We start from the raw sequence: 18,185 nt of genomic DNA on the forward strand, positions 1-18,185 counted from the left end.
GATTTGTGGTAAAATACAGGAAGAGCTACGGAGGATTGGGACATGATGGAGTGATTATCAGGGGGTGCTCAACATAAACGAATGAACACACTGGGTCTAAAGTACCAGTACATGATAGCTGAATGATCATTGGCTGCAGTCACATCCACTAAACATCTAGTAGTATGGAGTGATTTGTAGTGGAATGATCACACACAAGACTAGTTGCAGGTTTGGCAGGTGCCAGACTGAGATTTATTGGAAAAGTCCTCAGGAAATGTAGTCTACCCTTGCAGAAAGTACCTTTTTTGACAAATAATGGAGTTTAGTTTAGTGTTTAGCTTGGTATAAAGTTACAGTGTCAAGAGAAGTTGCTATGATGTGAGCTCAAGGCAATTCATCTGTACTACCATTTAAAAAAGGCAAAGAAATGACAGAAAGTAAATATTTATTACAAAATGTATTCAAATTCACTCAATTTTACCCCCTGCAATGAAGAACATGACCTAGTTTATAGAAATTTATTAACTGTATTTTTTTAAATTGATCTAAATATAGCATATAGTCTATAAAGTTATGTAAATATTGTGTTTTCTTTATACTTCCCTATAAAAAGGTTTGTAATGAACTAGTAATATACTCATCACAACTTCAGCCATGTTACTCAGTAAAAGAAAACTATGTAATGTGATTATTTGGAGGGTGTTTTTATAAAGTTATAGGTTTCCAGTATTCCCCAGGTTTTAAAAGTGTAAATCTGTACTTTAAACTATGAAATACAGTGTTTTTTATGCAGATTATCATAACTTTCTTAAACTGGTTTTGAATCTTGACTAATATAGTATATAAAAATGTCAGTCTTCACCTGTTACTGTTTCACTCAACCAGCTGAGCTAAGATTTTGCATGAATGAAAAGAAGATCCAGTTCGAAATAGTTTCCACAGTCATTTAGCACAAAATACACACCCACACCTGCCCCCGTGCAAACACAATTTTAAATATTAATTTTACTTAACTTATTTATACTTCCTAATAGCAAAACACATTTTAATCCAGGCTTAAGTTGGCACACTTCAGGAGTTTTTAGTGCTGGTGATAGCCCTGAATTCCTCTTATATATATCTTGCAAAAAGACTAGGAAAAGAGAGAGAGAGAGAGAGAGAGAGAGAGAGAGAGAGAGAGGTCTGAGCTGAGCTGATGTGGAAGGCTACCAACAATTGTTCTCCCTGTGCATCATTCTCCAGTGACATAGGAAAGGATAGTTGCTACTCACCGTATAGCAAACTGCTAAGTCACAGATAGGCACAACCAAGACTGTCATATAATACAATAAGCTTTTGGCCAGCAAAGCCTTTGTCAAAAATACACTCTTACACTCACTCTCGCGCCCCTGAGAAGAGTCGCTGGTCAGAGTGGGTGGTATTATGGTGGATGCTTTGCATTTGAGATATATGAAGCACCAAAAAACTGGCCGTTCTTCTAAAGCCATCTCTTTGGTTGGTAATTATATCATCCAATACTGCTTCTTATGACCCTGTGACCTTCCCTTCCAGGCTACACTTTGGGAGGAGGGACACACTCTCCAGCTTGGGGCGAAACACTTTCCCCATTACCTGGTCTGCACCAGGACTGATGAGGACACTTTCACCACCAACAAACCATTATTCTTTGTGGAAAATATAAAAAATAAGTTTGGTGAAGTGAAGTTTCTCAGTAAGATACAGTTGGATTTGCTATTGATGAAAACTTCTCTGCCCAGTCTACAGCCTGGCATGCTTGTGACCATCTTGGTTACATCCCAGTGTCCATTACTCCTTACCAGCCTTTGATTATGATCATCTTCATCCTCTGTTGATGACATCTAGCTTTGCCTGTGTTAAGTTCTTTCTCCCTCGTTACTCCTCCTTGTCCCATTTCCATCCCCCTCTCCCTCCCCTAGAATTTCCATGCCCTTCCCTCCAGGTTTCACTTCACCTCCAAGACTGCAGAAATGTCACCCTTTTTTTGGCACCAAGCGAGGTGGCGCAGTGGTTAGCACACTGGACTCGCATTCGGGAGGACGACAGTTCAATCCCGTCTCCAGCCATCCTGATTTAGGTTTTCTGTGATTTCCCTAAATTGTTTCAGGCAAATTCCGGGATGGTTCCTTTGAAAGGGCACGACCGATATCCTTCCCCATCCTTCCCTAACCCGAGCTTGCGCTCCATCTCTAATGACCTCGTTGTTGACGGGACATTAAACGACACTAACCTAACCTAACCTTTTTTTGGCACCAGTCGGTGATGGGGCTTCCTCCCAGGACCCCTCCCCCCAGCATCTCTCAGGCCAGAGGCAACCTACCACAACTTGTCCAGGGGACACACAGTCTGGATGCCCCAAGGTTGCCATTATCTTTCAGTTCTGGATCTCACAGAAGCCTTCTGTAGTCTTCTCTCCCTCCCTCCCTGCCCTGCCCTCCTCAGCCTATGAAAAAGAAGAGGAGGGAACATAAACCCCAGGACAAGATGCCCCCTCCCCCACCCCCACCAGGTGGCCCTGGTGGTGGTGTCATCTCCTCCCTTCCAAGGTGCGTCTGACCTCTTGTTTATGGATGTCACTCCATTGTTGATGGTGAAGGATAGTGACCAATGTGATTGGCTTCAGCCCGTAAACCTCCATACTTACTCAAACATCTTTGTGTCAAAGCCTCTTACTCATTCGTACAGAGCAAGTTGGTTTGTTGGGAATGCTTTGTCTCCTCTCTAAGTTCTTCTGTCCGTTTGTCACAGGTGTGGGCTACACTCCATACCCTCCAAGGTTTCCCATGGCAGTCTTCCATTCTGACCCTTGCCCTTCCATATGGCCTTTGTCCAGACCCATCAGTTCTTGTGAACCAATCATGACCCACTTTGTGACAGCATAGGTGTCAGCCTCCTATCCAGCTGCATTCTTCCTCAAGAAACAATGAGCTGAATCTTCCCACTTATATTTTACCCCTTATCAGGCAAGATCCTATGATAAACCTTTCATGGAATGGGAGCTCCTTCTGGCCCTCTCTTCTTCCCATGATTCAGCCCCGGGTGCTGGTTCCATCTATAACAGACTGCTTTAACATCTCTATCCTTCACAACTATAATTTCTCCTCCAGATGTTTAACAGTGTTTGGCTCCAAGGCTTTTTCTCCTTGCAGTGGATAGACAGCATTGTGGTTCCTGTCCTTAAGCCAGAAAAGGATCCATCTTCCCGTGACAGTTACTGGCCAGTCATCCTGACCATGGTCTCATGTGAGTTACTAAAAACTATGGTGGCTTGTCAGCTCAATTGTGTCCTTGATTCCCAGCACCTAATATCTCCTTAACAGTGCTGCTTTCAGGAGAGATGGTCTCCAACTGCTCATCTGCCTTGATTGGGAACCACAGTTCAGCAGATGTTTTCTCAGCACTGCTATCTTCTCACAGTTTTCCTTGATCTTCGTAAGGCCTACGACACAGCTTGGCAGCATCTTATACTCCATACACTCCATGAGTGAGGTCTTTGAGGATCTTCACAATTTTTATTTGCCAGTTCCTGTCCCACCAATTGTTCAGAGTTCAGGTTGGCACTGTTCTCAGCTTTCCACAGACCCAGGAGAGTGGTGTTCCACATGTTTAGTGTCCCTGTTCTCATCACTATTAGTGGACTTGTGGCCTCTGCTGGACTGTTGGTCACCCCTGCCGTGTATGTGAATGACTCACATTTGGGCTAGCTCCCACTCAGTGGCCTCTGCAGAACTACACCTTCAGTGTGCCATCCAGTGCACTTCCACTTAAAAGCTTTTGCACAGTTTTTGATTCTCTCCCCTTAAGTTGATTGGTCTATTTTTCCCCATACTACTGTCCATCCTGATCTGGAGCTTTACCTCAATACCCAACACCTGACTGTGGTCCACCAGTTCAATTTCTTGGATCTTCTTCACGGCAATAAGCTTACTTTTTTGCCATGTATCCATCATCTGAAGGCTGGTTGTTTTCGTAAACTTAATGTCCTTCGTTTCCTTATCCACAACTATTGGGGTATGGATCATTCAATCCATGTTTGCCTTCATCAGGCATTAGTTCTGTCTCATCTGGACTATGGTTGTACAGTTTGTGGATCAGCTCTTCCACACTGCTTCTCTTGGACCTGGCTCATCATCGTGATATCCATTCAGCCACCAGTGCCTTTCACATTAGCCCTGACAATAGCCTTCTGGTTGACACTAGGATCTCTTTCCCCTTTGATTCCCAGTGCCTGTTTTTCTGTGCCATAACCATCCACTTTCCCCCTGCTCATCCCTCCTTTCCTATTCTTTTCATGGCTTTGGGATGTCGCCTGCCTGTTGCCTGCCCCCATGTGGGTTTACTGCCTTGCTTCTCTGTGTTGTGATTTCCATCTCTCCTCCTCCTCCTCTTCCCCATGTTCTCTCCTGACACCCCTCCTGATTAGTTCCTTGTCCTTGGCCCTGGGTTCAAATGGATCTCTTTCAGTGCCCAAAAGCCTGCACCACTCAAATGGTGTTCCGTTGTTTGTTTCACCTGTTTGTATGGGAGTTTCAGGGCACTATTGTTTTTTTGCACTGATAGCTCTTACTCTATCTGTCATGTGGAATATGCCTTCACATCTTCTGTTGGTATGGAACACGATCTTTTGCCTGCCACATGTGGGGTGTTTACCATAGAACTGATGGCCATCTATTGGGCCCTCTGCCTCATTGAATGTCCTCCCTCATCCAAGTTTTTTTATGTAAAGAGTCAATGAATGGCCTTCGTGCTGTTGCTCAGTGTTTATCTCACCTTCCCTTGGTCTCTGGTATCAATGACCTTCAACTGATATTGGCACTGCTGCTTTTTGGTTGATATACTTTGGGCTCCTGGCAAGTGAAGTGGCTTTATGTCAAGTCCCTTTTCGCTCAGTTGTGGACCAACTCTTGGGGGCTATCCCCTGTCTAATAAACTTTGCGCAATCAATGAGACTCCCACCATGGGGTGTTTTTCTCTCCACCTCTCCCAACAAGAAACTACCATCCTCTCCCATTCTAGGTTGCCCAATGGTTTTTTAATACACAATGAGCCCCCTTCCCCCTTATAGTTGCAGTGATCCGTATTTTGCTGGACTGCCCCTGCCTTTTGGACTTCACACTAAATATGCCCTCCCACTTTCCTTGTCCCAGGTGTTAGTGGACGCCCCTCACACGGTTAAATCTGTCCTCAGTGGTTTGTCCTCCAAGGCTTAAGTTCCTGAATTTCCCTCTTGAATTTGAGTCCCTCAGTTAGTGTTGGTGTTGGTTATGGAGGCCTTGGCCTTGCCTCCACACTTGCCAGTTCTCCCAAAGCACCCCTCCACCCCCTTTTCCCTATATTTTGTCTGAGCCTTTGTGCCATTTTGTTTCCTCTTTCCTTGTCATCTTCCTGTAGTGTTGTCCTTGTTGTGTCATGGTAATGGTAGTCAGGAAATTTTGATAGTGATGTGGATGTCCCAATGCCTGTAGGGTGGTGACCCTGCTCTCACCCCCCCCACCCCCCCTCCTGCTCCTGCTCTTCGCTCTTTAATCTTTCTGCTGCCACAACACTGCTTTTACCTCTTTCTTTTTCCATTTTCCCTTCCCCTTGATTGCACTGTACTGTTTGTGTAGTTCCTCCTTTGGTTTCTGCCCTGAGACTGAAGACTTCACTGTCAGTCACTTCTACAGTCAATCAATCAATCAACCACCCAAACATCAAACAAAACTCAGGAAATGTAACACACCAATTCTAGTTACTTCGCTACAGTTTCCACATTTCCTGAGTTCTCTTCCATATGGATGAGGCGAGTTATCGAAATACTCATTCATGATCTGTGTTGCACTTTCATGACAATTAAAGTGAGGCAAATTACAGCAGTGTCCTACTGCAAAAGCAGTCATAATTATGTTTTCATCACTAGCAACATTATCCATCATTTGCGTTCCAGTCCAGGAAGTTACAATGTATTTGAAGTACATACAAAGTAATAAAAAGGAGTATTGGTAAATAGTTAAATATAATTAATATTTTCACACAATAAAATTTTATTATATGTTCTTCTTCACTAGAAGCTGGGAAGGCCATGTATCCATTCCAAAATGTTGCAGACACACAGTAAATTCATGCCATCAAGAAACCCAAGGGAATTTTAATGAATTGACAGGCCATGAAAATCATCATTTGCATAACATTTTTGTGTATTGATTCATTATTAGTCTTCCTTGTAGATGCTACTTATACAATGTAGTTGCTGCCAATGGCTAATAGAAACCTCCAGCAACATATTGTCTGTACCAAATCAGGAAGACTGTAAACTGTATAATATGTGAGGCAATAAAGAGCCTATGTCCCCCAAGTCATAAATATATAGCACTACACTGCTCTGCACAGAGAAACTTCTTATGGAACCTGCTCCAAAAAGTGCTCACACTATGATTCTCAATTGTGTCACACCAGAAAAATATGGTTTAAAGTAAGAAACACAGTGGTAGGATTCAGTGATCACCACATTAGTGTTTACACTCAAGTAGGCACACCAGCTCAGTGTGTGCCAAATTTATATAATCGGCATATCCAACATGGTGGCAACAATGGAGGCCTGGTGATCTTTTTCGCTCTAATGGACATTGCTGGTATCAATGCCCAGATCATTTTTTACTCAAATGGACAAAATCAGAAGGTTGTGAGAAGAGTACTTCTGAAGAACCTGGCTTATGACCTCATGAAACAACAATAAAGTGTGATTCTTGTAATAGTTTTGTTTGCAGAGAGCATATGAGTGTTAGTTACACCTGCAGACTCAGATGACCAGTGATTTGAATTTTGACATGTCTTAAATTACAAAGTAGTGAACATGGCCTGTCTGTAAGCTGTTACAATATATTTTCTGTGGTCATTCACTGTGAATATATCAATTTTCAATGCTGACAGTGAAGCATAGATTTTTTTAACTAAGTCATTTGGGATGTATATCAACTTTTATAAATGAAGTATAATTAAGAGCTAAGTTAAATAATGGAACATTAATTCCCACTATAAGTGAGCAACAGTGTGTAGCCATTTTGAGAGAATATGAAAATAATTATAGAACTGAGCTGCGAAAGTGGTGCTCAAATGTGCTGAGCGACTGCTTGTGCAATAAAAAAAGTGTGCCTGCTGGAGGTTAAAAAAACTTAAATGCACTGAGTATTTGTGATAAGTTACACAAGAAGAGACCTCACTGATTTAACTGCATGAAAAATTTCATTTTTAATGATAGTTTTCTGCTTTTAATGAAAGTAACCCCCTCCCCTAATAAACATAATGCTTTCATCACTAAAATACTCTAAATGTTAAAATTGTATGTTGCTACTGTAAAAAACAAAGCTATAAGCATCCTTCCCTCAACAAACATAAAAAAGTAAACTCTGAATAAAAATGAAAAAAAAAATATAGGAATCACTGTAGCTGAAAAATGCTGTGAGGGTGCAGTAAGAAAGTCAAAGCAGGAAGCAAAATAGCAACTATCTGCACACTCAAAGCAGTCAGTTTGGAGTTATTTTGGGGAAATTCTCAACATAGTATGATTGTTGTGAAACGTTGTACTTACTTGAAGTCAGTGCTTAAACATCCTACTGTTCACCAGAAACAACTGTAAGAAGCTGGCACTGCTGCTCGAGTGCAGATTTTGCATTACACATGTGTATGACAGTTCAGATGGCTGTTCAGAGGCACAATAATTAGTTATTGTAATCAACAGAGTATGAGGGGAGAAACTAGTGATTGCCATTTAAGGATGAAGAATAAGAAGGGCAGCATGAGAAACATTTTGTAGTAGCGGTTGATATGGGGGGGGTGTCAAAAGGATCCAGTCATCAGTAAATAGAAATAATGCAGACAGTAAACAGGATCTGATGTGAAAGTACAAGTATGAAAAGCAATGAAAAAGTAAGAATGGATGAAACTAATTATGTAGTTTGGCTAAATGGGCAGTAAGAATAAATAAATTTGAAGAGAAGCAGTTCCCATCTGAGGAGCTACACGAGAGATTATGGAAATGGGGTATGATTATTGGTCGAATGCAATAACTATCCCCATTAAATTCCACACAGAGATATATTTTGTAGTTAGTCATGAACGTGTACACAGCTTGAGATACAGAATATAACTAAAAACTAACATGGAGGCTCAGCAGAGCAATGAGTTTCCAAATATGGTGTTAATCATGGTCGATATGACCTATAAACACCACACAGACACCCCCTCGCAGTAAAAAGTAACACCTGTGAGGCTCGAGTGGAGGTCATGTGGGCATTGGCGTCAGTAGTAGTCATGTGAGGTGGCAGGTGCACTACCGGGATTTCCATCTCAGTCGAGGCAGAGTGTGGAGGCAGAGTGATTGGTGGCAGGTCGAACTCGTAGTCAGTCGGCTGGCCCAAGAGCAGGCATGTGGAACGGCCTGTGGCTTGGTGCAGGTGTAGCCACCCTGAATGCAGATAGAGCCATCAGAGGAGATGAATGTGTGAATTTCTGACGGGTCGTACTCGTGGGAGACTATGTGCTACACTGACGTTTAACTGCCCGTTGGAGGGTGAGGCCACGGTGTCTGTTAGGAGCAAGAGCCCACAGTCTTCAAAGGTGGTGATAGACACATCGTCCATGTGGTGTGGTGGCACATTGTAGCACAGGTTGAATGTGGGAGAGTGAGTCTCCGCAGTTTGAGAAATGGCGGTGGAACCCACACATGGAGTGGATGGCGATGTGCCTGGAAAACCTGTGAATGGCGACAACGCATCATGGGTTGGAGAAAACAGCGCCATAGGATGAGACAAAGTATTTTCAGGCTTCATGGTGGAAACGTTGTCAGCAGGGTCCAACTGAGATGGTAGACGGGCGTCGGAGTCCATGGAAGCAGGTTTGAGACTGTGTAATGAAACAGTTTGAGGACGATCTTTAACCATAATGTCGAATGTTGTCTCATCCTGCCAGAGTACTTTAAAACGCCAAGGTAGAGTGATTGCAGGAGTTGTCTAATGGAATCATCCCTGAGCATAACGTGGGAGCAAGTGTTGAGTGCGGTTGGCATGTAAGTGTCCGTTGGGGAATGGCTGATGGGCGGGTGTAGCTGTGTATGTTTGAAGTGAGTGCGCATGCGACTAATGAAATCTGGTGAGAGGGGAAAATCCTCAGGTGCTTGAAGCAGGAAAAGTTCCCCTGGTAGGATTGGGTTCTACCCAAAAACGAATTCAGAGATGGTTATCTGTAAGTCTGGTTTAAAGGTTGAACGGAGACTGAGTAACACCCATGGAAGCACCTCAGACCAGAGGCACTCATGGCACCTGAGGGCAGTTTTGAGGGTGCGGTGCCACTGTTCAACTAACCCATTGCTTTGTGGGTGGTAGACTGTTGTATGGATTTTTTTAATGCTGCAGGTGTTACATAAAATGGTGAACAGACTCAAACTGTCGACCTTGGTCGGTGGTGATTGTGGTCGGGCAACCGAACCTGACAATCAATGAGATGAAACCCTTGGCTATGGTTTCAGCGGTGATGTTGGGTAAGGGAAAACAGCTTCCACCCCATAAGACATGTGGTTGATTGTGGAGAGAATATATCTGTGAACCTCTGATGATGGTAGTGGACTGATAAGGTTGATATGCACATGATGAAATCTTCCTTGCGTAATGTCGAACTTGCCTAGTGCAGGGGAAGTGTGGTGGCTGATTTTGTTGCATTGACAGGAGATGCTACTGCGTGCCCAGGTCTGACAGTCCCATTTAATATTTTTCCAAAGGAAATGCTTGGATACGAGCCATGTGGTGGTGCAGACACCAGGGTGAGCAAGGTTATGCAAGGCGTCGATGGCTTGCTGGCGCAATGTGGGTGGGAGCAACAGGCGCAGGGTGCCGGTATAAGAATCACACCACACCTCATCCAAAATGCTAGGGAACTTGGCTTTGGTAACCACGAGAGATGTTTGAGGATGTACATGGAGAGCTTGAGATTCCTTGTCAGAGGCCTGGAGAGTGGTCAGGTTGGATAAGTCGATGATGTTTGAAACAGTATTGATCACCAAGAAAAAATCAGCGGGGATGTTTTCTGTGCCTCTGATGTAGCAAACGTCTGTTGTGAATTGAGAGAATAAATCAAAGTGGCGGAAACGCCGACAGGATGGGTCCTCGGGAGGGTTGCAGAAAGCATCTGCTAGTGGTTTGTGATCAGTAAGGATGAAGAAAGAACGGCCCTTGACATCGGGGCGAAAGTGTTTGACGGCTTCATAGACCACCAGAAGTTCCCTATCAAAAGCAGAATATTTCTTCTGACCTGTAGACAATTTTTTAGAGAAGATATGAAAGGGAGAAGTCATGTTGCCTTTGCATTGCTGTAGTACTGCTCCCACCATGATGTCGCTGGCGTCCATAGTGATTAGCAACTCGGCCGACGGGTCAGGATGGGCAAGAGTGTCATGGCATGAGCTAAGGAAGTTTTTAGAGCCTTCAAGGCCTCCAGCATACGTTCAGTCCAGGGAACTGTTTTAAGGCCTGAAGTCTGTTTTCCCGACAGTGAATCTGTCAGCGGGGCCTGCACGCTGGCAGCAGAAGACAGATGCCGATGGTATTAATTTATTGTAACCAAGAAATGTCAGAGTTCTTTGGAAGTAGCTGGAGACGGCAGTGATGTGATGGCCTGCACGTGGGATTTGGGAGGCTGTATTCCATCTGTGGAGACGATGCAATTTGAGACTGGCGCAATTTGAGACTGGCGCAATTTGAATCTGTCCTTGTTAACCACGATGCCACTGGAGTTAAAGGTCTGGAGGACCTTGGATAAATGAGTTTTGTGTTCCTCGGGCGAGTTGCTGGAAATGTCATCCAGATATGCAAAGAAAAACTTGAACGGTTGTAAGATTGAGTTGATGAAACATTGCCATGTTTGTGCCACGTTTTTCAGGCCGAATGGCATGAAGTTGTATTGTAACAGACCGAGTGGTGTGATAATAGCTGTCTTTGGAATGGTTTCCGGTGCTACGGGAATCTGGTGATAGGCATGTTTACAGTCAATAACACTGAAGATTGTGGTGCCCAATAACATAAGAGTGAAATCGCTTATGTTTCGCACTGGGTAATTGTCCATGATGGTATGAGTGTTTAAGCATCTGTAGTCACCGCACACTCGGAAAGAACCGTCGTGTTTAGTGATGAGGTGACTCAGAGAAGACAAGTTGCTGTCTGATGGTTGCAGAATACCTGCCTCCAAAAGTTAGTTAATTTGCTGCTGGGCTGCGCTCACCTTAATGGGGTGGAGGTGTTTAACCTTGTGCCTAATAGGAGGGCCAGCATTGGTAACTATCTTGTGTGTCATTCCGTCAGTGACAGCAGAAACTGAGAACTGCACATGAGACTGAGCAACATCCTGACATGAAGTTTTTTTATGAGTGGGCTGCGATGAGGTGTAACCATTAGCGTGAGAGGGAAAAGGCAGCAAAGTCACATGCCTATTATGTGAGTGCAGCACTGTGTGGGTCGGGACACGCAGAGACTGTCTGTTGTCAGCCTTGCCTCGGGCAACTGGCACAGGCGAGAGAGGCGTTGGCGTTGTGCAGGGAACAGCTATAGCTGCTGAGTCACGTGGCTGGTGCACGAGAGAGGGGGGGGATGTTTATCAACATGCGGGGCGGCTGCCGGCATGGTGGGTGTGGTCGAATCCTGTGAACGACTGTCACTAGAAGCACTGTTTGAAACACATGGCACTGAACATGGTGAGTGTGTCAGGGGTGCGGGGTCTGCTGGATGTGAATCATTACATGCAATTAATGTTTTTGGACTAACCTGCTTAGTGTCCAAGCTGGTGTCTGCTGGAAAAAAACACAATTAGGTGGCGGCACTGGATGGCAGTTTGTTTCAGCAGCGAGGTACGAGCTGTGACGAGCTTGTTGTAAGCGTGTGCTATTCATTGTTTCAGCTTGTCATTTTCCTGGCAGAGTTGTGCCAACGAGTATTCTGACAGTAGGTTAGTGACGCAGGTCACAAAGTTGCCCACGAGGATGGAGCACTTACGTACTAACTCACATGTTGCAAGAGAAACAGAACACGGAACATAAGTGTGGGAGCACAGTGTCTGAGTATTAGTTGGATGATGTAGCACTGAGCCCTGAACCACGTTTGGAGAGAGTTTGTAATGTGAAAAAAAATTCATACCAAGAATTGGTTCATTGATGTCGGCAATGTAGAATGTCCACGGAAAACACAGATAAGGAAATACGTGCACCGTAACTTTGACAGAACCTGAGGTTTGTAACGTAGATGCCTTGACAGCTTGTAGAAGTGACCTCGTTGGTGAAAAGGCGGGAGGAGCCAATGATGTGTGTATGATAGACACGCCAGCACCTGTGTTGACAAGAAGATGAGCCGTGATGAAATGTTGGTCATTTATAAATGACCGCTCGGCTGGGTGGATGAGTGGATGGAGTACAACGTGTGAGGATGCATGTGAGGTTCCCCGTCTGAGATTAACACATATGACAATAAAATTAAAACAATTTGGAACGATGTTAATAGGGAAACAGGACAACTGAAAACACAGGGGATAGGTCTGATGCTAACAACTACTGCCCAATCTCACTTCTGACAGCTTTATCCAAAATTATTGAAAAAATAATTTATTCAAGAGTAGCATTACATATTTGTAACCAAACGAGGTGGCGCAGTGGTTAGACACTGGACTCGCATTCGGGAGGACGACGGTTCAATCCTGTGTCCAGCCATCCTGATTTAGGTTTTCTGTGATTTCCCTAAATTGCTCCAGGCAAATGCCGGGATGGTTCCTTTCAAAGGGCACGGCCGAATTCCTTCCCCGTCCTTCCCTAATCCTATGAGACCGATGACCTCTCTGTCTGGTCTCCTTTCCCAAAACACCCAACCAACCAACATATTTGCAAAAATATAGTACTAACAAAATATCAGTTTGGGTTTCAGAAAGGCTTTTCAATAGAAAATGCTGGATATGCTTTCACTAATCAAATATTAAATGCATTGAATAACCGAAAATCATCCATTTGGATATTTTGCGATCTCTCAAAAGTCTGTTGATTGTGTGAATCATGAATTTTTTCTAGATAAGCTTAAGTATTGTGTATGAGTGGAACAGTGCACAAATGGTTTACTTCATATTTAACTGGAAGAATGCAGAAGGTTGAAGTTAACAGTACAGATAGTCTGAAAAAATCAGCAGGGTCCCCTAACTGGGGATGTCTCAAGAATGGTGTCCCACAGGGTTCGTTCTCTGATCCCTCATTGTTCTTAATATATGTTAATGACCTGCCACTCTGTATTCATGAAGATGCAAAGCTAGTTCTTTCTGCAGATGATAAAAGTATAACAATCACACCCAACAAGCAAGAATCAGCTGAGGAAATTGTAAATAATGTCTTGCAGAAATTTATTAAGTGGTTCTCTGCAAATAAACTGAACCATCGTCCTCCCGAATGCGAGTCCAGTGTCTAACCACTGCGCCACCTCGTTCGGTTACAAATATGTAATGCTACTCTTGAATAAATTATTTTTTCAATAATTTTGGATAAAGCTGTCAGAAGTGAGATTGGGCAGTAGTTGTTAGCATCAGACCTATCCCCTGTGTTTTCAGTTGTCCTGTTTCCCTATTAACATCGTTCCAAATTGTTTTAATTTTATTGTCATATGTGTTAATCTCAGACGGGGAACCTCACATGCATCCTCACACGTTGTACTCCATCCACTCATCCACCCAGCCAAGCGGTTTGAGAAAACACAATTAATACAATTCTGTACAGTAAATGGCATAACACCATTGACAAATATAGATTATGCACAGAAGTCTGTTGCTAAGGCAGAATATTCGAAATTTGCGTGTGCATTGATGAGAAATTGAACTGGAGGAAACACATTGATGATCTGCTGAAACTGTTCATCAATGTTGTGGATGCTGCGAATAATGAGAACATCACGAAAATTTCTAGCTTGACATAGTATTTATTGTCATCAGCTGATCGACAGAACTAACATAAGTGCTGAACTGAACTGAACTGCACTGACTCCTGAAGTAAACAAAACTTGACTGACTCCTTGGCACAGTGTTGCTGCATCTCTTGAATACAATTTTAACAATTGCTACCACTGTTAATTTATTTCAAAGTGTAACTTACGATTAAAACCAATTTCATCTAAACCAGCTGCTGTTACATTTGTGCAGGTTATAAAATATAATTTCAAATAACATAATATTTTTATCATCATATTGGTTTTATGTGTGAAAATAATTCACAATCTGATTTCAACAATTATTTTGATGTTACCTTAATTTCATAATTAGTGACTCTATGGATTTTATTGTGATCATTTGTTCAAAGTATACACATCGGGCTCTAACATATTACATAAATTAAGTGCATATGTTTTCTCAAATACCAGAATTTTGTAAATTTTACAAGCATCGTTAATTACAATGAATTACATAAAAATGAATAATGAATGAAATTAAATCACTGGATAATGATTGTTATTTTCATTTGAATCGTAATGAGGTTTTTGTGTTAGCGAATTTACAAATTGCAATTATGATAATTAGAGGTGTTAGTTATTGATGCTAACATTTCCACATCCTCTTAATATTTGTTACTAAACATTTATTATTTCAATTTCACGATCTGATGTTTAATTTGGCATATGTATGTATTTTTGTTAATGACAACAATCAATTAACAATCACGAGAATGTATGTCATTCCAGAATATTCTATATGTATAAACAAAGAATAGGTTTTTGGCCAAACTGAACTGAACGATACCTATAAAAATACCCATAAAAGGCCCTAGGAAGCACTGAATTGTATGATAAATACACAGATGCATATAAAAACTTCTCACAACTACTTTTCAATACATATATTGACTTGTGTGCTTCATAAGTAAAAACACTGATTTATACAAATGTAACAGTGAATACCATCAGTACAACACAAGGAGGAAACATGATTTCCACAATGAAGGTAAAAATTTGAAGGTTGTGCAGAGGGTGTACATTACTCTGGTATAAAGATATTTAATGCTCTTCCTCCAGAATAAATAAAGGTGGTATTGGACAGTTCATAATGATCTTGGGGAGGCTGTTGCATAGTAAGACATTTATTTAAAGAGCTCAGGATATTCACAGTACCTTTGCAATACATATATTTGCTTACGAAATTTGTCACTAATAACCCATCCCAATTCACAAATAACAGTGAAATGCATAGTTACAACACTAGAAGAAGGGATGATCTTAACTATTCTGGGTAAATCTCACCTTGCACAGAAAGGGGTGAATTATGCAAAAATCTTTGCTCATTTGCAAAATGGCATTAAAAGTCTTACAGACAGCCAACCAACATTTAAAAGTAAATTTATGAATGAGACCTCCCTCTACTCAGTAGATGAAATTTTAGATATGAAGTAGTAACTGTAAAAAAGTAATTAATTAATTACGGTAATTATTTTGTGTAAAGAAAACTTATGTTAAAGTGACATGTTCCACATCATTATGAAATGTCATATTCATGATCTATGGAACAAGGATTAATGTATATCTGTATGTATGTATGTATATATGTATGAGGGAATGTGGTGTTCAATGAGGAGAGGACAGTCATCAGAGGCAGTGCAATCTCATGGGCACCTTGATCATCTGATCTCTCTCCATGTAATTTTTACCTGTGGGGCAAATTTAAGGGTGAGGTGCACACAAATAACACTAAGCAATAAAATGTTACTTTTCTGTAACTGACATGAGAACAGCAGATATTCACGGTTTTGGTGTGCTGATGATGAAAATGTTAATGAAAACACAAGATTCAGCTGTTCTTTTGAAGTTAAGATAACTTTGTTATTGCTTATATAAGCTTATGCATGTGCACTGATCAATCAGAACATTACGACCACCTACCTGATAGCTGGTATGTTGATCTTTGGCATGGATAAAAGCAGCAACACATCATGCAGTGGAAACAATGAGGCCTTGGTAGTTCATAGAGGGAGTTGACAGCACATCAGCGTGCGCACACACACATCACCCAATTCCTGTAAATTCCAGAGAGGGGAGGCAATGAGCTCTTGACACCATGTTCAGTCACATCTCAGATGTGTTAAACTGGGTTCACATCTGGGTAATTTTTGGGGGGCAGCGGGGGGGGGGGGGGGGGGGGGTGCAGCTTGTCAATTGTACATGGTCTGCAAGCAGTGTATGATACTCCTTGGCCATCATGGTGCCTCACACAAGCTCCACTGGACCCACAGATGCCCACGTGAATGTTCCCCAGAGCATAATTGAGCTGCTGCTGGCTTGTCTCCCACAGTACAGGTGTCAAGGAGCTATTCCCTTGGAAGATAAGGATTTGCACATTATGAAGAAGGTATCTGGAGTCATTAGACTATACAATGCTCTGCCACTGCACCAATGCCCAGTGCCGATGGTCATGTGCCCATTTCAGTCACTGTTGCTGATGTTGTCCTGTCAACACTGGTACATACATGCTGTGAAGCTTCACTGTTAGATCTGCCACAGTTCACTGCTTGTTCTGTTTTCTAGTCGGTACCGCCTATGGTATCCTACATCTGTAATATGGGGTGGCCACCCAACCCCATTACATCTGGATGTAGTTTCACCTTCATTTTTGGTTTTGCCATGACTTGAGGACTCTCACCAAAGCACTCCTTGAACACATGGAAAGTCGTGCAGTTTCCAAAATGTTGGTGCTGAGCCTCTGACTATTGCAATCAGCCCTCGGTCAAGCTCATGTAGATCACATACCTTCCCCATTCTACACACGGAAAGCATGGCTGCTGATACTAGATGCAGGGTGTATGTGTTCGACTGGCAGTCGTTCCTTGCTGGGCAACACTGCTACCACTTGAACAGGTGTATATTGATAGTAGGTCGGTGGTCATAATGTTCTGGCTTTCTGGCTGATCAGTGTAGGTATCTAAGTGTTAATCCTCAGTGATAGTTCACTGAGGGCATAACTGCTTTGCCTGGTGTTTATACACTCCTGGAAATGGAAAAAAGAACACATTGACACCGGTGTGTCAGACCCACCATACTTGCTCCGGACACTGCAAGAGGGCTGTACAAGCAATGATCACAAGCACGGCACAGCGGACACACCAGGAACCGCGGTGTTGGCCGTCGAATGGCGCTAGCTGCTCAGCATTTGTGCACCGCCGCCGTCAGTGTCAGCCAGTTTGTCATGGCATACGGAGCTCCATCGCAGTCTTTAACACTGGTAGCATGCCGTGACAGCGTGGATGTGAACCGTATGTGCAGTTGACGGACTTTGAGCGAGGGCGTATAGTGGGCATGCGGGAGGCCGGGTGGACGTACCGCCGAATTGCTCAACACGTGGGGCGTGAGGACTCCACAGTACATCAATGTTGTCGCCAGTGGTCGGCGGAAGGTGCACGTGCCCGTCGACCTGGGACCGGACCGCAGCGACGCACGGATGCACGCCAAGACCGTAGGATCCTACGCAGTGCCGTAGGGGACCGCACCGCCACTTCCCAGCAAATTAGGGACACTGTTGCTCCTGGGGTATCGGCGAGGACCATTCGCAACCGTCTCCATGAAGCTGGGCTACGGTCCCGCACACTGTTAGGCCATCTTCCGCTCACGCCCCAACATCGTGCAGCCCGCCTCCAGTGGTGTCACGACAGGCGTGAATGGAGGGACGAATGGAGACGTGTCGTCTTCAGCGATGAGAGTCGCTTCTGCCTTGGTGCCAATGATGGTCGTATGCGTGTTTGGCGCCGTGCAGGTGAGCGCCACAATCAGGACTGCATACGACCGAGGCACACAGGGCCAACACCTGGCATCATGGTGTGGGGAGCGATCTCCTACACTGGCCGTACACCACTGGTGATCGTGGAGGGGCACTGAATAGTGCACGGTACATCCAAACCGTCGTCGAACCCATTGTTCTACCATTCCTAGACCGGCAAGGGAACTTGCTGTTCCAACAGGACAATGCACGTCCGCATGTATCCCGTGCCACCCAACGTGCTCTAGAAGGTGTAAGTCAACTACCCTGGCCAGCAAGATCTCCGGATCTGTCCCCCATTGAGCATGTTTGGGGCTGGATGAAGCGTCATCTCACGCGGTCTGCACGTCCAGCACGAACGCTTGTCCAACTGAGGCGCCAGGTGGAAATGGCATGGCAAGCCATTC

The 18,185-nt window shown here is 43.5% G+C and overlaps 1 protein-coding gene across 1 annotated transcript in view; it reads left to right on the forward strand.

Moving 5' to 3' along the window:
• LOC126092813 (formin-2-like) overlaps positions 1–18,185 on the forward strand; it is a 209,990-nt gene that overhangs the window by 101,078 nt on the left and 90,727 nt on the right. The gene's annotated exons all lie outside the window — the stretch shown is intronic.

This window comes from Schistocerca cancellata, chromosome 7 (assembly GCF_023864275.1).
Source record: "Schistocerca cancellata isolate TAMUIC-IGC-003103 chromosome 7, iqSchCanc2.1, whole genome shotgun sequence".
In the NCBI taxonomy this organism is placed as follows: domain Eukaryota; kingdom Metazoa; phylum Arthropoda; class Insecta; order Orthoptera; family Acrididae; genus Schistocerca; species Schistocerca cancellata.